We start from the raw sequence: 23,254 nt of genomic DNA, 5'->3' as shown, positions 1-23,254 counted from the left end.
AGATTTGTTCTTCCTTATCACATCTGGAACTACTTAATGGGCCACCTCTTCAACCTGCCACTGTCATGACAAATAACCTCCAGCTCCTTTCCCTCTTTGTGTGCCATTTTGCTCATGATTCCAATTTCAGGAAGAGAGCATCTACGTGGCCTCACTTATGTCACCTGCTCAATCTTGCCCAAGGGAAGGCTAGGCCACCACAAATGATAGTCTGACCAGGACTTCCTCCAAGGGGGCAGAGTATGTGCGGAGGGAAAGGAAGTAGTTCCCCAAAACATCCTCAGGATTCCATAATCCGAAGAATGAAGGATGGGTACCGGGAAATCAAACAACAAAATTCTAAAGAGACTGTGCTTGAGAATTCTATCTTTAGAATCTTTCCATGCTCAAAAGACTTGGGGCAGCCGAATAAAACATAAAATTAAGATCCCTCCCTATTGCTCTGTCATCTTCACCTCTATGTAGAGATTTGGAAATATTGTTCAAAAACACACCAGGGACAAGGTCTGGGGTGAAGATGGGAGATAAAATTTTCTTTTGATGCATTTTTTATTAACGTATAGTTGATTTACAATATTGTGCCAATGTCTGCTGTAGGGAGATAAAATATTTTAAGGGCAATTTGAAAGGAGAGAGGTTATTATTATTTTTTTTATTATTTTCCCACTGTACAGCAAGGGGGTCAGGTTATCCTTACATGTATACATTACAATTACATTTTTTCCCCCACCCTTTGTTCTGTTGCAACATGAGTATCTAGACAAAGTTCTCAATGCTACTGAGCAGGATCTGAAAGGAGAGAGGTTATTAACTGTTCACTGAATTGGGCACAGAAAAATCTTGCTATAGCCACTGAGGCAAAGTGGAAAAAGGGAGTGGAGAATGTAGAAAAGTAAAAACACATTAACAGTGAAGGAGACAGGAAAAAAAAGAAGAGGCTGACTCACAGATACGGAGAACAAAATAGTAGTTACCAGTGGGGACAAGGGAAGAGGGAGAGGCAATACTGGGGTAGGGGATTAAGAGGTACAAACTCTAAGGTATAAAATAAGCTGCAAGGATATAGTGTACAACATGGGGAAGATAGGCAATATTTTGCAAAAATTATAAATGGAGTGTGACCTTTAAAACTTGAGACTCATTATATCATACACCTGTAACTTGTATAATATTGTAGAGCAACTATGCTTTAACTTTTAAAAATAATGACAGGAGTTCCTACTGTGGCACAGTGGGTCAAGAATCCAACTGCAGCAGCTCAGATCACTGAGGAGGCACGGGTTTGATCGCGGGCCCAGCGCAGTAGGTTAAGGGATCCAGCATTGCCCCAGCTGTGGCCTAGATTCAAGCGGGGTCCCAGGAACTTCCATATGCCCTGGGTGCAACCATTAAAAAAATAAAATAAAAATAAAAAACAAGGACCATTTAATTTTTTTTTTTTTTTTTTTTTTTTTGTCTTTTTGCTATTTCTTGGGCCGCTCCGAGGTTCCCAGGCTAGGGATCGAATCGGAGCTGTAGCCACCGGTCTACGCCAGAGCCACAGCAACATGGGATCTGAGCCGCGTCTGCAACCTACACCACAGCTCATGGCAACGCCGGATCGTTAACCCACTGAGCAAGGGCAGGGACCGAACCTGCAACCTCACGGTTCCTAGTCAGATTCGTTAACCACTGCGCCACGACGGGAACTCCCTAATTTTTAAAAATGAAGTGGAAGGAATAAACCCATGAGGGAAAATATACCATGATAATGACTACTTCCCTATGAAACCACATGGACTAAACAGATCCAGAAGGGATGCTTGCCTGTGTTACCACTGCTGCATTCCGTGTCTTAAATGTCACTTCAAGGACACCTAAAACAATTCCAAGTTTTGTATTTTCTAAACTGATTCTACTAGAACCATCTCTGTCCTCTTTTCTTTGTACCTAACCGGACTCTTTCCTCTTATAATTAATTTAATTTAATCTTGCACTATTATTAGTGATGGTGGAGAATACATGTCATTACCTTTCCTATAAATATCCTCTCATATCCTTTCCGTTCTTAAATCAATCCCTGTCCTGCTATGAACCAAGCTGAGTGATCAAATGACCTTCTCCCATCAGTCCTATGTACACGGTCCTTAACAAGTGTTTTTGAAAGAATGGATGTCACCTTCACTGTGTTCTCAGAAGGGGCAGAGGCCTATCTATTCTCCACTCAGAGTGGAAATGATTTTTTTTTTAAAAAAAAAAGGAAGACTCGTACTGAACTGATGGGGTTGGATCCCCAAGCTTCCTTTAAAATATATGCATGCAAACATCCTCTCACTCAAATGTAATGGGCAGTTTCCTTAGAGCACATTAAGGCATCTCAACCTGAGTTATGTTAGCATCTCAGCATCCTAGATTGGCACAGAAAGGGAAGAAGCTATAATAAGAAAGAACTAGGGAAAAGGCAGCAATTAGCCCCAGTTTTAAGACCAGTCCCCAACCAATCAACCAATCAGGAAATATAATGATAATATCAGGTAGTATTCACATGTGCTGGACCTTAGGTCACATGCTTTCCATGCATGGTCTTATTTAATTCTCCTACCTACCCTTGTATTTAGAATTATTTTTCTCACCTACAGATAAGGAAACTAAGGCTCAGAGGGTGAAGAAATGTATTCATGATTACACTTTGTAGGAGTTCCCGTTGTGGCCCAGCAGGTTAGGAATCCAAATAGTATCCATGAGGATGCAGGTTCGATCCCCGACTCTACTCAGCAGGCTAAGGATCTGGTGAGGCTGTGAGCTGCGGCCTAAGTCACAGAAGCAGATCAGATATGGTGATGCTGTGGTATAGGCTGGGTGGGCTGGTAGCTGCAGCTCCAATTTGACCCTTAGCCTGGAAACGTCCATGTGCTGCAGGCACAGCCCTGAAAAGAAAAATAATAACAATAATAAAAAAAAAAAGATTACACTTTGTAGGAAGTATCAGAGCTGGAATTCAGATCAAGTAATCTGGCTCCAGGACCCAGACTAGAAATGGCTATCCTTCCAAGGGTGATACCCAAAGCTGGAGGTGGAGATGGGGTACCTGGTCTGGTCAGCTGCCTGAGGGTTCTGGGGAAGGTGGTGGAAGGCCAGCCCCCCAGAGAAGGATTTGACAAGGACTGGGCAGGGATGTCAGAAATCCTGATGGGGAGGGGAGAGGTCAAATGGGTAGACATCCTCGTCTTAAGTCTCAGCAAAACCCCATATGCAAAGCAACGTCAGTGTCTGACTGCATCAGAAAAGCCCAAGATGAAGAGAGACCTGTTACCTGATGGGTGTTGTTTAGGCTGAGCTCACGAGCCAATGAGAGACCAGCTTCGCAATATATCAACAGTGGCTGAACCACTAGCGCCAGACTCAGTGTCTGGCCTGGCACCTGGATAAAGTCCCCCAAGAGACGAGAACCAGAACCGATGTACTCCCTCCAGCCCCACTCACAGCCAGTCCTGTGTGTATTCTTTCACTATATCCCTGCTGGCTTCCATCCATTCCCTGCTGGACCAGGACCCTAAAAACCTGCTCAGCCCCTTCCTGTCCCCTTCTCTCTCCAGTGGGATGAAACCTGTCCCTCAACCTAGCAATCATTAGTTGGTAACACTGTTTCATTCCAAATATATCCACCCTGGATTCAAAAGGCTACTAACCATGGATGCTGGCTATCACCATCACTCAGAGATATCATTACTGTAGCCTCAGTCCTCAAAGTGGATGAGCTGGCTGCTGGTGCCAGGCCAATGAAAGCCAGTCTTACCTGGGAGTTAGGATGGCTGGGTCTCTTCCTTGGGCAGGATCTCCCAAAGAGTCATTCCCAGTCATACCAGTCCCTATGGCCCTAGCCCATGCTGACTCTGCTTACTCCCCATCCCCAGCAGCCTGTGGAATGGGGTCCTCACATGCTTGGGGACAAAGCTTGAACACGTCATCACAACCCAGGTTGCAACACAGAAACCGAGGTCTATGGACCATTCCTACGCGCTGTGGGACCGGCAGCATTCTTCTGTGGTACCAAGTCACCAGGGCCAGGGCTGCTGTGGGAATCATGGGCCCTGACGTGACCTCACTCCCTCTTGCACGCCCTCCCACTTCCCGGCATCATACTGAATGTTCTAGTATGGGGACCTGCCTCCTCTTACCTCTGCCCGGAATTCCCCTAGATACCCACTGGCTTTTCCCATTTTGAAACAGCATCTCTTCTCTGCTCATTGTTTCTGGGAAAAAAAAAAAAAAAAATCGTTATGAAAATCCTTTCTTCAGTCATCCCCTTGGCCTGTCTTCACCCAGGTGGGGCCCTGGTCCTTCAGGCACCAGGTGTTAAAACGGATGGCTTCAGAGTTCCCCTTGTGGCTCAATGGGTTAAAAACCCAGCATAGCGTCCATGAGGATGTGAGTTCAATTCCTGCCCCCACTCAGTGGGTAAAGGATCCAACATTGCTGCAAGCTGCAGCATAGGTCACAGGCACAGCTCAGTTCACACCTTGCTGTGGCTGTGGCGTAGGCCATGGAAGCTGCAGCTCCAAGTCAACCTCTGGCCTGGAAATGTTCATATGCCATGGGTACAGCCCTAAAATAAATAAATAAATAAATAAATAAATAAATAAATAAATAAATAAAATTAAAATTAAAAAACTGATGGCTTTACTCATGTCAGGCAACACAGAACTACTCCAGGCAGCCCTCACAACGAAGAATAACGTCAGCCTGGCCATTGCTCAATAGCTCTCAGAAGCTGGAATGAAGAAAGACATTTTTCCAAAGGTTTGCCTCTCTTCCCCTTGAGCCAGGACCGTTAACCTCAGGAATGAGAGTGGTTTCAGGAATCTGCAATAGGAGCCGCATTTGTATAAAACGTTGTGAATGTGCATTTTCCTGAAAGTGGGGCCCACAGCTTTGATCAGATTCTCTCCCTCACCCCACCTCCTCCGTTCTATCGATATTGTCCCTGGACTCTATCTACACCTTCATTCTGCCACCATCACCCTCACCCAAGCTGTCAGAACTCCTGCAATCGCCTCCCAGTGGCCTCCTGACCTACCCTCTTGCCCACTCCCAACCATCAACCGGGGCCAGAATGATCTTTTCAAATGCAGAGTTGATCAGGACAGCCTGTCAACTTAGACGGCTCCACCCTTCCACTCCCGATAATGCACTAAAATATTCTGCTTTTGCTGCTTTATTTCTTCCTCTCTGCTCTACCCTTTATGGATGTTCTTCTTTCACCAGCCCAGTTCCCATGATTATGGTGAGCCTGAACCAGGATGACTAATTGGAGAGATGGTACCCAGAGAGGTGGGAGAAAAAGGTGAGGTCATGATAAAGCAATGGCCCTGCAGGCTGAAAGCTGGGACAGATTAAGGGTGAAAGAGGGATGGGGAATGAAGAGGGGAGAGGTTCCAGAGCTGCCCTGCAATCGGGGAGGATAGAGATGGTGGTTTCAGGAAGTGCTAATATGCATTATAAATTACATCGTGTATTAGTCATGGTGGTGGGTTGAATAGTGCCCCCTCCCCCCAAAATGCATGTTCACCCAGAACTTCAGGTGACCTTATTTGGAAATAGGGTTTTTGCAGATCTGATTAGTTAAGATGAGGTCATGCTGGATTCGTGTGGTATCCTTATAAGAATGCCATAAGGGAAAAAAAAAATCATTATGAAAACCATCCCCTTGGTAGCCTTATAAGAAGACCATATGGAGATACAGACAGACATAGACACACACAGAGAAAAAAACCCATGTGATGATGGAGGCAGAAATTGGAGTAACGCAGCTACAGGCCAAGGAACCCCAAGGATTGCCACTAACTACCAGAAGCTAGGAAGAAGCAAGAGAGAATTCTTCCCGAGAACCTTCAAAGGGAACTCGGCCTAGCTGACACCTTGATTTCAGTCTTCCAGGCTCCAAAACCCAGAGGATAAATTTCTGCAGCCACTCAGTTCGTGATACTTTGTTACAGCAGCTCTGGGAAGCTAATACAGCTGTGTTACATTGCAGCAATCAACAAACCCTGAAATTTCAGGGCCTTAAGGGGTAGGGGGGCATTATTTCTCACTCATCCAAAGGCTGATACAGGTCACCAACCCTCTTTACATGTTGCCATCAAGAAAGATGACATCCAAGATCACTGTTGCAGGTAAAGTGAGGACCGAAAAATCACACAAAGCGTGTTTGAGACCAGACTTGAAAGTGACTTCCATCATTACTGCCACACCCAGTCTCACGGTCCCAACCAAGCTTCAAGGAAAGCTGGAAAAGGCAGAAGAGCATATAGATAGCAGATGAGCTCTAATACTCTGCCAAAGATACCCTTTCAAGGCACATACAAATGAGAAGGATCTTTCGTTGCATTCCACGGATAGTGTTTTGTATTTAAATGAAGTACTTTTATGGCAAGACTGGATGCCCAGAAGGAACTGGTCAAGTTATATCATCACATCATTCCCATATTAGAGCTCTTGATTTTATTTCTTTTTCTCTTAGGAGAAAGAGAAAAATCATTATGGTCTCCAATATTTCTCCTATGTCATCTGGACCCTCCCAACCCCTTCCGTCTTAGATGGGCCACTCTCTCCCTGTCTCTCTCCCCATCCCATAGATCTTCTTCACTTTCCACTAGGGCCTCATGCTACTGCTGTGCACTCATGGTATCCCTGTTCCTATACATTTTTCCTCCTATGTCTGCTTTCAGATCTCAGTTCACACACATTGCTCACTAAGTGAAGTCTTTTTTTATTTTATTTTGTTTAAGACTGCACGAGAGGCATATGAAGGATCCCAGGCTAGGGGTGGAACTGGAGTTTCTACACTACAGCCATAGCAACAGTGGATCTGAGCCACACCTGCAGCTTGTGGCAATGCTGGATAGATCCTTAATCCACCGGGCAAGGCCAGGGATCGAACCCGTATCCTCATGGATACTAGTCAGTTTCTACTAGGCCACAATTGGAACTTCCCCTAGTGAAGTCTTAAATTTACTGCCACTCTTTACCAGTCTATACTGTATTCTCACAGTCTCATACTCTTCCTTCTTATTACTTATAGTTTGTCATTTTTTTGTGCCTGTGATTATTTGATCAATCTCTCTTTTTTACTGCCATTTCTCAGTACATGAATGAATGAATGGGTGAATTCTGATAAAGGCCTTGGATTCCAACAACAACAACAACAACAAAAGTTAATTGCTTTAAAATATTCTAGAAATTCCCTGGTGCTCAGTGGGGTAAGGATTCAGCATTGTCACTGCTGTGGCTCCGGTCATCACTGTGGCATGTGTTTGATCCTTGATCTGGGAAGTTTTTCATGCCATGTGCACATCCAAAATAATAATAGTAATAAAATGAAAATAAAACATTCTAAAGCAGGATGTGTTTATTGTGATACATTTGGCTGCAAGTAAATGAAATAACAACTCAAAATTCCCAAGACAATAAGGGATATTAATTATCTTATGTAACAATGGGTTCCTAGGTAGGGGACCTCCTAAGTTGGTTAATTCAACAGATCAAGGACTTCATCAAAGACCCAGGTTCTTTCCGTATTTTGTCTCTTCCATCTTCAGCAAGTAATTTAGTCCCTCCCATGGTCACAAGGTGGTCGCTGTAGTTCTGGGCAACAAATAGAAGTCATCTCTTCTTTCAGTTTGAATCTCTTTGTATTGTCAAAACTACCTTCTTGAGAAGGTTTCCTGCCAATTGACTTCCCCACAGATCATTTCTATCTCTAAACCAAGCACTGGCAAAGAGTATAAAATTATTACGATTGGCCAAGATTAGCAAGGATTTACTCCTAAGAAAGGTACCACAGAGATAGGTGGATAAATGGCTTCCCCTTCCCCTCTCCCCCTCCTCCTCCTTATCCTCCCCCCCTCCTTCTTCTTCTTCCTCTCCTTTTTTTGCCTGCAGCATACAAAAGTTCCCAAGCCAGGGAACCCATGCTGCAGCTGTGACAATGCTGAATTTTAACCTGCTGTGCCACCAGGGAACTGCCCAGATCTTGGCTTCTAAATGCTCTTCTCCACTAAAAGAAATTCAAGCTCCTTCAAGAAATGACTGATTCTAGGACTGGTTAGGAAAAATATGACATGAGCCTACAGCATTTATAGTTCCAGAAAGCAAGGAGATAATCAAAAAACAAAAACATGGGGACATGTCAAAGGAATATAAGAAAAGCTCCCAGTAGCTAAATCTAGAGCAACAAGATGAATAGTGTGGTATCGTATTTCAACCCAGAATATAACATATACATACAGAAGTGCATACTGATATAAGTAAATAAGTGAATTAAATACATGGGATAGAAAGGATAAATCTTCCCAAAAGAAGAACCTCATTCAGTGTAAGTAGATATTTACACCTCCAGAAGGTAGAGTTGGAACTCCTTGAGTGTGGGGACTTAGTGAATCGCACCCAAAAAAAATAGTACATGGAAGGGGGGAGAATAGTAACTTTTCAGTAGAGAAATGGAAAATACCACCTTAACCACATAATCAAGGTTAGCTTCATTGATGATATGAATCAGCCCAGCTCTTATGCGATGAGAAGGGCATTTCACCCATGTGTTCTTTTTCCTCCAAACCCATGATTCCAGTCTAATCATGAGGAAAACATCAAACAAACCCAAACTGAAGGATATTCTACAAAGCACCTGGCCAGGAAGCCTCAAAATTCTCAAGGTCATGACAAGCAAGGAAAAACTGATATTTGTCACAGACCAGATGAGACATGACAACTAGATGCAATGGATATTCTGGATGGACTACTGGTACAGAAAGAGGATGTTGGGGGCAGTGAGGAGGTGTGAGGGGTACACACTGGTGAAATCCAAGTAAAGTCTGGAGTTCAGATAGTGCCAATGTTAATTTCTATGTTTCCACAAATACTAAGCTCCACATTAGCTCTGCAATTTTCTGTAAACCTAACATTATTACAAAATTAAAAGATTATATATATAATTAATTAAAAAGTAGATTGAAAACAACTGCTCTAAAAATCTATGCTTGGATTAGGCCACAATATCAAAGAGCCGGATTGCCTGGTGTCACTACCCTGCCTTCACTCCCTCCATTACAACATTTTCCGATGGTGCTTTAGTATAATTCCATCAACTTATACAGAGGATATTGCTGTGGTCTGAATTTGGTGTCCCACAAAATTCATATGTTGAAATCCTAACAATCAAGGCTATAGTGTTAAAAGGTGGGGACTTGGAGTTCTTGTTGTGGTGAAGCAGAAATGAATCCGACTAGTTTCCATGAGGATGACTAGTTTCTCATCATCCTCAGTCATGGAAACTACCCACTGACTGAGGCTAGGGATCGATGAGGGTTCGATCCCTAGCCTCAGTCAGTGGGTTGGGAATCTGGCGTTGCCATGAGCTGTGATGTAGGTGGCAGACGTGGCTCAGGCTCGGATCCTGTGTTGCAGCCGGCAGCTGTAGCTCTGATTCAACCCCTAGCCTGGGAACTTCCATATGTCACAGGTACAGCCCTAAAAAGCAAAAATAATAATAATAATAGGGTGGGACTTTAGAGGCGATTAGGTCATAAGTGTAGAAGCTGCCCTTAGGAAAGAGGACCCACAGGGCTCCCTATCCTCTATTACCTGCAAGAAGTCTGCTACCCAGGGAGAGTTCCCGTCATGGTGCAGTGGTTAACATATCCCCGACTAGGAACGATGAGGTTGCAGGTTCGATCCCTGGCCTTGTTCAGTGGATTAAGGATCCAGCGTTACTGTGAGCTGTGGTGTAGGTCACAGACACGGCTCAGATCCCACGTTGCTGTGGCTCTGGCGTAGGCCGGTGGCTACAGCTCCAATTAGACCCCTAGCCTGGGAACCTCCTTATGCCACAGGAGCGGCCCTAGAAAAGGCAAAAAGACAAAAAAAAAAAAAAAAAAAAAAAGAAGAAGAAGAAGAAGAAGAAATCTGCTACTCAGAAGAGGGCTTTTGCCCAATCACACTGGCACCCTGATCTTGGATTTCTGGTCTCCAGAATTTCTGTTTTTTATAAGCTACCCAATCTGTAGTATTTTTGTTATAACAACCCAAATGGACTAAGACAGATTATATCACATTATAACTTATAAAATGGCACATGACATAGTATGATCATGAAGATCCATGAGAGATACTTGTTTTTTAATTTTTTATTTAAGTGTAGTTGATTTACAATGTTCTGTCAATTTCTGCTGTACAGCAAAGTGACCCAGTTATACATATACATATACATTCTTTTTCTGATATTATCTTCTATCATGTTCTATCACAAGCGACTGGAGACAGTTTCCTGGGCTATAGAACAGAACCTCATTGCTTATCCATTCTAAAGGTAATAGTTTGCACCAAGGAAAGCCAAGTTTCTTCTAGACGACTTACCTTAAAGACGCCAGTGCCTAGGGAGCCTAGAGCCCCGTCGGTCACCCACCTCCAGGAGTTGAGGACTCCAGACTTGTACCTCGTGGACCATCTTCACTCCAAGCTTCATGTTATCATCTTTATCTGCCCTTCCCTCTAACCTCCATACATCAGACTTGGGCCCTCCATCCACAGACCCAAAAGCACCCAGGTCTGTGCCCTGGCTCTGAGAAGCAACAATTCACACAGTTCTGACTCTGTGCCAGGCACTCTTCAAACCCTTTACAGATATTAACTCATGTAAATGTCCTAACAACCTGCTAAAGTAGCTTCCGTTATCAATCCCATTGCACAAGCAGGGAAATCGAGGCATATGTTGGTTAAGCAGAGGGTGAATCGGAACGTGGATTTGAACTCAGAAAGTCTGACTCCAAAGTCTGTGTTCTTAACCTTATAATGCCAAATGGCTCATAAAAAGAGAGAGAAAGTGAGCGGATGGGGAAGAGGAAGAGGAAGAGGGAGGAGAGAGGAATAGAAGAAAGTGGATCTCTAGTGACGTTTAGTCACAGGTACCCTGGCTGTCACTCCCGCGGCAGGACTTGAGGAGGGTCATAAGGACCCACTTATCACTCCACTCAAAAATATCCAGTGCCACAGCTGCATGCAAAGCAATGAAACTAGAACACACCCTCACACCATGCACAAAAATAAACTCCAAATGGCTGAAAGACTTAAATATACGACAGGACACCATCAAACTCCTAGAAGAAAACATAGGCAAAACACTCTCTGACATCAACGTCATGAATATTTTCTCAGGTCAGTCTCCCAAAGCAATAGAAATTAGAGCAAAAATAAACCCATGGGACCTCATCAAACTGAAAAGCTTTTGCACAGCAAAGGAAACCAAAAAGAAAACAAAAAGACAACTTACAGAATGGGAGAAAACAGTTTCAAATGATGCAACTGACAAGGGCTTAATCTCTAGAATATATAAGCAACTTATACAACTCAACAGCAAAAAAACCAATCATTCAATGGAAAAATGGGCAAAAGACCTGAATAGACATTTCTCCAAAGAAGATATACAGATGGCCAACAAACACATGAAAAAATGCTCAACATCGCTGATTATAAGAGAAATGCAAATCAAAACTACCATGAGATACCACCTCACACCAGTCAGAATGGCCATCATTAATAAATCCACAAATAACAAGTGCTGGAGGGGCTGTGGAGAAAAGGGAACCCTCCTGCACTGTTGGTGGGAATGGAAACTGGTACAGCCACTATGGAGAACAGTTTGGAGATACCTTAGAAATCTATACATAGAACTTCCATATGACCCCGCAATCCCACTCTTGGGCATCTATCCGGACAAAACTCTACTTAAAAGAGACACATGCATCCGCATGTTCATTGCAGCACTATTCACAATAGCCAGGACATGGAAACAACCCAAATGTCCATCGACAGAGGACTGGATTAGGAAGACCCCGTGGTATATATACACAATGGAATACTACTCAGCCATAAAAAAGGATGACATAATGCCATTGGCAGCAACATGGATGGAGCTAGAGAATCTCATACTGAGTGAAATGAGTCAGAAAGACAAAGACAAATACCATATGATATCACTTATAACTGGAATCTAATATCCAGCACAAATGAACATCTCCTCAGAAAAGAAAATCATGGACTTGGAGAAGAGACTTGTGGCTGCCTGATGGGAGGGGGAGGGAGTGGGAGGGATCGGGAGCTTGGGCTTATCAGACACAACTTAGAATAGATTTACAAGGAGATCCTGCTGAATAGCATTGAGAACTTTGTCTAGATACTCATGTTGCAAGAGAAGAAAGGCTGGGGGGAAAATGTAATTGTAATGTATACATGTAAGGATAACCTGACCCCCTTGGTGTACAGTGGGAAAATAAAAAATATATTAAAAAAAAAAATATCCAGTGCCACCGAGTGATCCATTGCTCACCATTTAGTGTTTAAGACAAGAAAAGAGCTCATTCAAATGTAAATATTATTTGAAAGGAAGCAAACTGAGCGTTAGATTTATCCCCTTAGCTGGTCAGGCCTGTGGAAGGAGCCCCAGGGACAGTGACTTCTGACCTGTGGAGGCAAGTCCCCACGTTTATCAGGCCCTTCCCAGGTGGCAGGAAGAGGAAGGATTCCCACTTTAGAAGGAGGCTCTGTGAGCACGCTGGGGACCAGAGGAGGGTGAGGAAAGGGAGAAGCAGCCAAACGTCGTGGAAAAGTACGGGCCACCGCCTCACCCACCTGGGCGTTTCCGCAGGGGCTGGCTGGCTCTGCCCAGACGTCACGGACAAGCCAAGCCGGGAGGAGTCAGAGAAGCAGGAGCCTGAGAAATCTCCAGCTGTACCACATTCTGTTTCCTTTGCTTTAGAGGCCCCCCCACCCCGTCCTTGTCCTCATTCTTTCAAACCCCAGAATCTAAATTAGATATAATAGTCTCAAAAAGAGCAAATTTCTCTAAAGCATGATTTCCCATTTCTTGCATGCAACATAGGATGCCTATGAAGCTGCACAGAATCAGGAAATCCCAGTCAGAATAATGATCATAAGAGTTGTTTATTGAGAGCTTTCTCGGTGCTTTGTACAGGCTTTTCATTTTATCTTCATAATTAGCCTGTGAGGTAGTATTGCTACTTGTTTAACAACAAATAATTGGAGGCTTAGAGCTTCGTTCTGGGGCCTGAGATTTTTAGGCTAGCAAAGCAGGGTGTCTGGATTTGAACACTGGTCCACCGGACTTGAAGCATGGGCTCTTATCCAGTTACACACACAGCCTCCTGGTTTACCCATGTGACCTCGAATTCTTGGACCCCAGTTGCCTTGTATATAAATAGGTTTGAGCAGTCTTGTTAAAGTTTAATGTTCATCTGACACAAGCAGGGATCTTGTTAAAATGTAGATTCTGGCAGTTCCTGTCATGGCTCAGTGGTAAAAAACCTGACTAGTATCCATGAGGATGCAGGTTCGATTCCTGGCCTCACTCAATGGGTTAAATATTCGGTGTTGCCTTGAGCTGTGGTGTAGGTCACAGACACAGCTTGGATCTGGCATTACTGTGGCTGTGGTGCAGGCCAGCAGCTACAGCTCCCATTCGATCCTTAGCCTGGGAATTTCCATGTGCCTTGAGTGTGGCCCTAAAAAGACAAAAAAAAAAAAAAAAAAAAAAAAAATGTAGATTCTGATTCAGTAAGTCAGGAGTGAGGCCTGACATTCTGTATCTCTAACAAGCTCCTGGGCAATGTTAATACTACAGGTCTAAGTTCTAAGGACTGTGTCTTCAGATGTAAGGGCTTGGACTACATCAGTGTTTAGATGTTTAAGAGTGACATATGGGAGGTTTATTTAAAAAATTTCCATTTGAGATGGATGCTGAATGATTATATCTTGAGATGCATTGCCAAGTGCATTATTATTATTATTTTGGCTGCAGCATGCAGCAGCTGGATGTATGGGTCTCAGTTCCCAGACCAGGGATTGAACCCAAGCCACAGCAGTGAAAGTGGAAGAATCCTAACCACTAGACCACCAGGGAACTCCCCATCCAGGTGCATTTTTAACAAGAATCTCAAAGATGATCTTGCAGGCCATCTTTGGGCTGCACTTTAAGAAATGTAAGGCTGCTGATCTAAACGGTCCCTTCCTCACTCTAGAAACCTTTGAAGAGATGTTTAGTGTTAAGATGACTCAGGCATCAAGAGCATGTGTTAATAGGCATAGTTAGTCAAACTCACACCTACAGATTCCCTCGAAGGTCAGTCACTTGTCTCTAGATCCTTTAGGATAGAGGTGTACAAAGTATAAACTGCAAAGTTTAAAGAGGATTCATCAGCAGTCCTTTATAGCATTATTGCTTTAAAAGTGGCTATGGATCTCTATGTCTAGTATGACCTAATGGTTGGATTTTTCTATAGTAAGAATCAGTCTTTCCTCGAGGTCTTATAAAGAAGGGACACGGTCATCCTCATTAAATCTAAACTGATGTGTAAGGAGAGGGGATGAGGGGAACCTGAGAGGGGTGAAACACAGGATTTGTCCCCACAACGGAGATGCTGGGGGCCTGGAACAACAAGAACTGCTCTACAGTGAGGCGAGATGCTGTGCATATCAACTCCTGTCCTGTAACCAGCTGCAAAGCTGATGAAGCAACCTGTGATTTAAAAACAATTTTTTTTTCTTTTTCACTCAGTAGTCATTCTTGGAGTTCCCGTCGTGGCGCAGTGTTAACGAATCCGACTAGGAACCATGAGGTGGCGGGTTCGGTCCCTGCCCTTGCTCAGTGGGTTAACGATCCGGCGTTGCCGTGAGCTGTGGTGTAGGTCGCAGACATGGCTCGGATCCTGTGTTGCTGTGGCTCTGGCTTAGGCTGGGGGCTACAGCTCCAATTCGACCCCTAGCCTGGGAACCTCCATATGCCGTGGAAGCGGCCCAAAGAAATAGCAAAAAGACACACACACACAAAAAGAAGCCATTCTTGTGAAGTCCGTGTCTAGTTATTCTTGCCCTGCAATTTCAACAAGCTTTGATAATTGAAGGGTCTTCTGGAGCATTTGAAGACAACTTTTTAACCTGGTATGAAGTTGGAAACTTCTTTATGGCTGCACCCATGGCATATGGAAGTTCTCGGACCAGGGATCAAATCTGAGCCTCATCTGCAACCTACGCCATGGCTGCAGCAACACCAGAGCTTTCACCTACTGTGCCAGCCAGGGTTAGAACCCTCATTGCCACAGAAATGACATCAGATCCTTAACCCAACACACCACAGTGGAGACTCCCTGAAGTTGGAAACTAAAAGAACAAATCCTTTCCTTCTATTTGGAACTGGAAATCTCAGGACATTTGTCTTTACTTTCTTTTGCCACAAAATCTACCAATAGGGACTGGGAAAGCAATAATAAATGCTATTATCTATTGATTTCTATGATGTGCCAGGCATTACAGAAGGCACACCAGGAAGGTTGGTACAGAGCAGAACCAGCAAGGAACCACGCTAGACCAATGAAGAGCAAGTGTATGCTTCAGAATTAACAATAGTTGTGTTATGGGCTGAATGTATCTGTCCTCCCAGAATTAACAATAGTAATGTTATCAAATGAATTTTGTCCTGCCCCCCAAACTCAACTATTACAGCCTTAAGCCCCAAGGTGACAGAATTTGGAGACAGGGTCTTTATGGAAGAAATGAAGGTTAAATGAAGTCATGAGGGTGGGGCCCTGATCCAATAAGATTAGTGACCCTATAATAAGAGACACTAAAGAGTTCTCTTTTTCTCTCTTCCATTCATAGGTATGAAGAAGCCATATAAGCACACACTGAGGAGGCCATCCAGAACTAAAGGAGAGTCTCACCAGGAACTGACTATGCTGGACCTTGATAAATTTCTAGCCTCTAGAACTGAAGGAAAATTAATTTCTATTTTTTAAGCCACTCAGTCGATGGTATTTTTGTTATGACAGTCCACCCAGACTAATGCAAGGGATACAGGTAATCCTATCTGTGAAGCTCTTTGGACTTCACATCTTTTTCACAGCAACCCGAAAACATGTATCGTTATTCTTCTTTCAGACTGAGGCCTGGAGGGAGACATTAAATGACTCGTTCACAAACACAATTAAGAGGTGGCAGAAGGGGACAGCAACCTAAGCCTTCCAGCTCCCAGGGTCTGGTCTGCTAGTTCTTCCCACACACAATGGTCAAGAGCTGGAAGGGAGGGGAGGGCTGAGGACAAAGAAGAAGCAGTGAAGCATGCAAACTGCCTGGGTCCAAACCTCGCTTGGTCTGTGAGCAGCTATCACTTGGGGAACAGTACAATTAATTGCATTTTTCGCTCACTCGACAAACATTGATTATGGCCTCCTCTGTGCAAGGCACTGCATGAAAACTTAAAGATATGGAAAAAAAAGGCTGTTTCCTTGAGGTTGGGGCCCAAACCAAATGCTTACATCCAAGGCAGGATGTGGTCATGTGAAATAAACAAGCCATACTTAGAGCTACAGGAGTGCTGAGTGATGAGATACCAACTCAGGCTAGGCTGAGCAGGAGAGATTGTGAAGCAGGAAAATTACTATCCCAGTGGCAGAGAAGGGTGTTGAATTAAGTCCAACAATGGGTACAATGATCCGTTCCCTCCTGCCGGCCCTTTTGGAATGTGATTTTTTCCACTGGTCCTGTTACAGTGTCCCTCCAAAATTCATCTGTTTGAAGCCCCAACCCCCAAGGTGACTCTATTTGGAGATAAAGGTTTCAAGGAAGTAATTAAGGGGAAATGAGAACAGAAGTATGGTGCTCTACTTTATAGATGTCCTTATAAAAAGAAAAGACACCAAAGACACATACCTCTCTCTCTCTCCCTCTTCTTATCCCTTCCTCTCTCTCCACATGTAAGACCACATGAGGAAAAAACCCCAAAGCAATTCATAATAAAACTAAATAAAATAAAACAAAACAAAATAAAATAAAAAGCCCACATCAGGACACAAAACAGGAAGGAAGGTCTTGCCAGAAACCAACACCAAGGGCACCTTGATCTTGGATTTCTAGCCTTCAGAACCGTGGCAGAAGCGGCGCATGTTGTTTAAGCCACTAAGTCCATGGTATCTTATTCTGGAAGTCTTAGGGGACAACTACTTCTCTCATCAAGAAGTAGAGCCTACTTCTCCTCCCTCGTTTGAGACAGTTCTGTGACCTGTTTTGAACGCAACGGAAGTGACACTGCTACATCCAAGGCTAGACCTTAAGGAGTCTTACACGTTCTGGTTTCACTCTCTCCAAGTCTTGAGCTATCATGTAAAGAAGGCTGAGTACTGCTGGGAAACCTATGTAGAGAGAAGTCTTTTGGTTTGAAATATGACAAGGGAGAATAGACCCCATAAAGATGAAAAACTGGAGGAGCAAGAAGATGGAGTATTCCAGCCATGCCCCTTTACGGTCCACACAGGAGAGTGGTGCCATCTTGAATCCTACAGCTGCACAGGTCAGGCAACACTGGGTAAAATCAGAGATGAACCATCCCAGTTGAACCCCCACCCAGCCAACCCATAAAGTCATGAACAAATAAAATAATTACTTTAAGTCATTAAGACTGGGATAGTTTATAATGCAAAACTAGATATTGATACAGGTGGAATGAGAGAAGGAATGTTTGGGGTAGACAAAATAGTCTGAACAATGGCACAGTAGTAGAAAAATACAATATAAATTTAGATGAGTAATTCGGATTGGTAAAGCCTTTATGACATATTAGAGAAAATGAGAAGAGAAGGCTAGCAAGGTAGGTTAGTTAGATCGTGGAGAGCTTTCATTGCAATATTTTTTTAATTGAGCACTTACCATTTAATATTCAGCTAAACTCTTCATGGATTAACTAATTCTCACATAATGCTATGTGTAGGTTACACTATTACTCTCCGCATTTTACAGATAAGGAAACTGAGACTCAGAGATTAAGTTGCTTGAAAATAATTCTGTAATGATGAGTGTATTTGAACACAGGCAGTCTGACTCCAGAACGTGTGACCCCAATCTCTACAAAAGATTGCCTACACCAAGGAATCTGGACATAGTGATAAATATTAAATTATTTTCAGTGGTGGGATGATGCAATTGATGCAGTACTTTGGAAAGATGAAGGTAGCAGTGGGACAGACTCTGGAAGATGAAAGAACAGTTAGGGCATATGGGAGTGGTCCAGGTATGAAGTGATGAGGGTCTGAACTAAATACAAAATAAGGGGGGGTTAATGAATAAGAAGGACATGAGGAAGAAAATATTAGTAGCACCCAGGCAATGCTGGATATAGGATAAATAAAGGGAGGAAGGAGTTGTCAGAACACATTCCCATCTTCCTGGTTTCAGTGACCGAGATGGCATTCATTCTTCTAAAACCCTTATGGAGTATAAGAGGAAGAACTGCTTTGGGAGAGAGAAAATAACTTGGCTTTAGGACTGTCAGGTGGGAGATGATGGTGGGATATTAAATAGAAGTATCTGCCAGCCATTTGGAGATATGTGAATAGGACCCTGGACAGGGTCAAGGCCATCTGTAGATACTGGCTTGGAAATCATCCAGAACTAGGCAAAGTTATGTGCATCTAGGATGTACCTGCTACGGGTTCTTAGCTGCAAGCAACAGAAACCAAATCTGGGTAGAAAAGAGCCCAACGGACTTCTATTCAGAACAGACAGGAACTAAGGCAGTTCTAGAGACCCATGTGGGAAGAATTCACAAACAATCTCATCAAGCAGGGATGAGTCAGCTCCAACTACTTTCTCCATTCCCTCTACTATGCAAAGTCCTGGGAGGGGATCCAGTGAACTTGGTCATACACCCACCCCTTGGCTAGAAGAAGTAAAGACATCTTGTCATCCATTCCCGACAAGGTGACACATAAAGCAGGAAAGGTGATTCCTCCAAAGCAAACAGATTTGGCAATCAAAAGACAGGGAATAGACGCTGGGTGGTCACAAAACCAATCAAAGGTCACTCCGTTGTGTGACAATGTGTGAAGGAGAGGAGAGAGCCGAGGGCAGACAATTATTCAGTACCCACGTGGGGGAGGAGAAGGATTTGATGAAGGAAAGATAAGGGCTAAGGAATTGGAGGAGAGAGAAGATAAGCAAAAGAGATTCATTACCTGGGCAAAACACCAGATAATGAATGGTGAAAAACCACTGAAATTAACATTGCAAGTTATTGGTAACCTCTGAGAGGGAAGGGGAATGGAGGGAGAGAGAGGAGGAGGAGTACAGCTAAGAAGACAGGGCAGAGAGTGTGGAAGAAGAGAGGCATCCAGGTTTGGTGGTAAAAGGAAGAAGAGCGAGGCTGCTGTTGGAAGGGGCCAGCATCTCCATGATCCCCAGCACCTAGGGTTTTCCATCTTCTCTCTGCAAGATATAAGGAGAAAATCATCCTCAGCCCAGCACTCAGTGAGGTCTTTTCTCTGAAGCTCTTGGTGAAAAGTAGTGATGACAATGGGAAAATAAGAATTGATGCTATGGTTGAATCTGTTTCAGAAGTTACAGAAAGAGGAAATTGGGTTTACTTGAAAGCCAGCTTGAAAGGGAAATAAAAAGACCAATGCCTATTATAAGCTAAAAAAAAAAAAAAAAAAAAAAATCATACCAATGCAATAGTCCCAGAAACTAATTGTATATGTGAACTGTTATAACTGGTCTCCTTTCCCCTGGTTGAAACAATCTTATGTAAGAGCATTTGCATCCATGAAGTTGGGTAATAAGTCGTCTTGTGGTGAAATGTATTTTAAACAGGGGTTAGATAGGAGAGGAGCAACCATTATTATCTTATTATAGAAACATCAGTAGCTCTTCCAGACAAAACACCATCACCCATTGGGAGCTAAGGATAGTCTTTACTTAAATACAAGGTCATACTGTTTGGGTGTATGGGGGAGTAATGGGGGTGGGGGTGGGGGTTTCATCTTCTTCCAAAGCACTCAACGCTGGACCTCTTCCAAGAGAGGAAACGAGACTAAATAGATCATTTGTTTTATCCTGTTTGGGCATTTCTTGCGTTTCTCCCAACTGCGGCTTATGGACACAAAGCCAAACTCAGAGACTGGCTGGAGCTGGCTAAACTCCAGGTCACTTTTTAAAAAAAAATTTTTTTAAGGAATCAACCATTCAAAGCTCCATCAGAGGATTAAGGCCAGCCACACAATTGAAGGGCAGAATGAAATTCTGCTGTGAATGTGAAGTCATTAAAGAAAGAAGCAGGGAGGATTTGGATTTCCCAAAAAGACAGAGGTTGAGCAGGAGGGAAAAGCTGACTGAAAACGCACATCTATGAGAAATCCATCTCACCAGGGTCAAAACGCCAGAGGAACCGCTGCTGCTTGTGGGCACTGGCTAAGGTAGGAACACAGCCCCAGTGATGGGTGTCCAAGTGCCTGGTCACTTGAATGTCATGGAAAGCTTGGGAGATTGCTTCTGTATCCACTTGCTGGCACTGGGAAGGCCTGTCAGCAGCCGCCATGCACACTCTGTAACAAGTGTTAGTTGGTATTCCCAGCATATCTCACTGGCAGAATGGGTCTTTGTCTTGAATCACTTCCCTCCGGGAGACACTCATTGGCAGTCCCATCCAATGTCCAAGGAGAAAGAAAGGCACATTAGTGGTTGGGCATAGTTTAGCATATTAGTTAACACTGCATCCTGTCTAATTTTGGAATTGACAAGTCATGTACAGCATTGCTCAAAATGTTCCTTCGACTGAGTAGAGCAGAGGAGTGAATGGCAGCCATTACAAGGTAAACAAAAGAGGTAAGTCTTAAAGACGTCTCACTGTCTTTTGTAGATGAAGAATCTGGACCCTCATTACACTCTAATTGGGAAAGGAAAACATTTTCCCCCTTAAAAAAAAAAAAACAAAACTGGTTCCATTACAACAAGAGACTGAAACCCTTTAAAATATTATTTGTTCACTTTCAAAATCTTAGAATAATTTTATGAAAAATTTAAAACTGCAAATAATTACCCAAAGTGTTTGAGACATGAATCAATGTATCAATGTTGACATCCTGACTGTGATATCATACAGTAGATTTGCAAGATGCTCCCGTTGGGGCAAAGTGGACAAAGCATACAAGGGACCTCTCTGTGTTATTTCCTGCAACTGCACAAGAACCTACAATTATCTCAATAACAATATTCAATTAAAAATAAGTGATGGTGGGAGTTTCCGCTGTGGGTCAGCAGATAAAGGACCCGACTTTGTGAGGATTCTGATTCAATCCCTGCCCTCGCTCAGTGAGTTAGTGGCGTTGCTGCAAGCTGCAGAGTAGGTCACAGATGCAGCTTGTATCCAGAGTTGCTATGGCTGTGGTACAGGCCTCAACAACCCTAGCCCAAGAACTTTCATATGCCATAGGTGCAGCCATTTAAAAAAGTGATGGAGAGAGAAAATGGATACAGGGAATCAGGCAGGCTTTCATCACCTGGCTTCACTCACTCTTTGGTTCTAGTTCATTTCTCCACTAGGCTCCTGAATGACTCTCTTCCATCAGGAAGATGCTATTCCTAGCTTCTCAAACACACTAAACTCAATCCCACCTCTGGGCTTTCGCCTCTAGCTTCTCCCATCCCATCTCATTCTTTTTATTTTTTTTCTTGTCTTTTGTCTTTTGTTGTTGTTGTTGTTGTTGCTATCTCTTGGGCCGCTTCCGCGGCATATGGAGGTTCCCAGGCTAGGGGTTGAATCGGAGCTGTAGCCACCGGCCTACGCCAGAGCCACAGCAACGTGGGATCCGAGCCGCATCTGCAACCTACACCACAGCTCACAGCAACGCCGGATCGTTAACCCACTGAGCAAGGGCAGGGACAGAACCTGCGACCTCATGGTTCCTAGTCGGATTCATTAACCACTGCGCCACGATGGGAACTCCCCATCTCATTCTTTCCCAGCTCCAGCACACCCTCCTAGATAGACCAAACCATGGCAGTGTTCCCAACGCAATACACACCATGTTACTAGTCACTTGGCATTTGCTTACCCATCAGTCAACAAATATTCATGGAGCAATTCTTATACAGGAGTATTGGCTCCAGGCACCAGGAACCTGGTGAATTGGAGACCATGTTCAACTGGTTTCTCTTCCCTGCTTTCTGGGAGCTAAGAAGCAAGTTTAAAAAAAAAAAAAAGGTCACATCATGATGAGGGGTATGAAGAAAGTAATGGGTTGGAGAAAGGAGGGAGAGGCTTTATCGCAAGTGGCCAGGCAAGGTTTTCCAGGGCAGGTGACAAGTGTTAGATCATGGGGAGGAAAAAAAGCATTTCAGGCAGAGGAAACAATAAGGGAAAAGGATTTGTATCCTGCTGTGTGGTTGAATATGAATATTAGGCGTGAGTGCAAAGCAATGAAACGGGTTTTCTTTTTGTGGACTGTGTCTCCTTTTTATTTTCGGGCCAAGTCTTTCATTGCTTGTTTCCCTATATGAGAGGCTGTGAACAGCCGTCCAAGATGGCAAGTTGCTCCCATTAGTAAATGCAAGCTTAATTCAAGCGATTTACCACATTTCTTTCTCACAGCAGGGGCCACAGGCCTGCTGGTGAGGGTTCTGCCCCGTGTAAGGGCAACATAAATTATGTCATTAAGGTTGGGTACCCACAAACCTAAGTTGACGCAAAGAAGGGCTGAACACGGAAGATCTGGGTAATACAGCTGGGAGCAGGACGGTAATTTGTCGCCAGCCTCCGGGGTCTGTGTCCCTCTGTGGTGCACAACGTCCCATCAGCTGTAGTAACCGGTTGGGAAGGACTGAGTTCCCAGGACTCCGCGGGTACTTCACTCGGTCACTGCAGCCGGGAATCCAGCTGTCTGGATTCCCTTGTCTGCCTTTCGCCTAAGGCGACCAGCAGCTGCTCCTCTGTACCCCAGGCCAGAAGAAGTCCGCTCTGGGGCACCCGGCTTAGCACCTCAAGGGGTGATCTGTCTCTCCCTGGTCGCAGCCTGGCACCCTTATCTCCATCACCCGGACAGGTAGGCACTGTCCCGATGCGTCCTCCAGTCTCTCCTGGGCAGGGGTGGGGGGTGGGCAGCCCAGATTACTCGCCCTGAGTCCCAGGGACGCGCCGCAAGCCCTTGGGTCCCTCCCCCTCCCACACACACACACACCCGGAACCCGGCGACCCACGTGCAGCTCCGCCCGGGCTGGCGCCGCACCTCGGGGTCTGCGCGTCTCCCGGCGCTTTCTGGGCTCAGTCCAGCGACGGGAACCTGTGGGGGGCGGCCTCGGCTGGGCGGTGGCGGGAGCGGGGGCGCCCCGGAGTGCGGGCACTGGGACGCGGCGGCCCGCAGGCACACAAAGGAGGCGGCGGGAAGGC

At 44.4% G+C, this 23,254-nt stretch overlaps 1 protein-coding gene and 1 long non-coding RNA gene across 4 annotated transcripts in view; one reads left to right on the top strand and one right to left on the bottom strand.

Annotated features, from left to right (window-relative positions):
* Nucleotides 1-17,481: 17,481 nt before the first annotated feature.
* Nucleotides 17,482-23,240, bottom strand: LOC146396164 (uncharacterized). Of its 2 annotated transcripts, none has more exons than XR_014829308.1 (3): nucleotides 23,046-23,240; nucleotides 20,236-22,042; nucleotides 17,482-19,299 (listed from the first exon to the last, which is right to left on the bottom strand). It is a non-coding gene; the product is annotated as an uncharacterized LOC146396164 (long non-coding RNA). The 2 variants fall into 2 exon arrangements; XR_014829307.1 differs by having other exon boundaries at nucleotides 23,094-23,240.
* The window catches only part of SERPINE2 (serpin family E member 2), a 69,450-nt gene continuing 66,799 nt past the window's right edge, over nucleotides 20,604-23,254 (top strand). Inside the window, exon 1 of one of the 2 annotated variants that reach the window (XM_084998332.1) lies at nucleotides 20,604-20,694. The gene's annotated coding sequence lies outside the window, so the exon portion shown is untranslated. Of the gene's footprint in view, nucleotides 20,695-22,648; nucleotides 22,911-23,254 lie in introns of those variants that run through there. The other variant, XM_084998327.1, reaches the window with a different exon arrangement.

The sequence above is a fragment of the Sus scrofa genome, chromosome 15, assembly GCF_054392235.1.
Source record: "Sus scrofa isolate SSC_HxYL_T2T_F1_AM1 chromosome 15, Sscrofa_HxYL_maternal_Yorkshire_Landrace_v2.0, whole genome shotgun sequence".
Classification (NCBI taxonomy): domain Eukaryota; kingdom Metazoa; phylum Chordata; class Mammalia; order Artiodactyla; family Suidae; genus Sus; species Sus scrofa.
The sequence above is the reverse complement of the archived record's forward strand: the minus strand, read 5'-3'. Positions and strand labels throughout refer to the sequence as shown.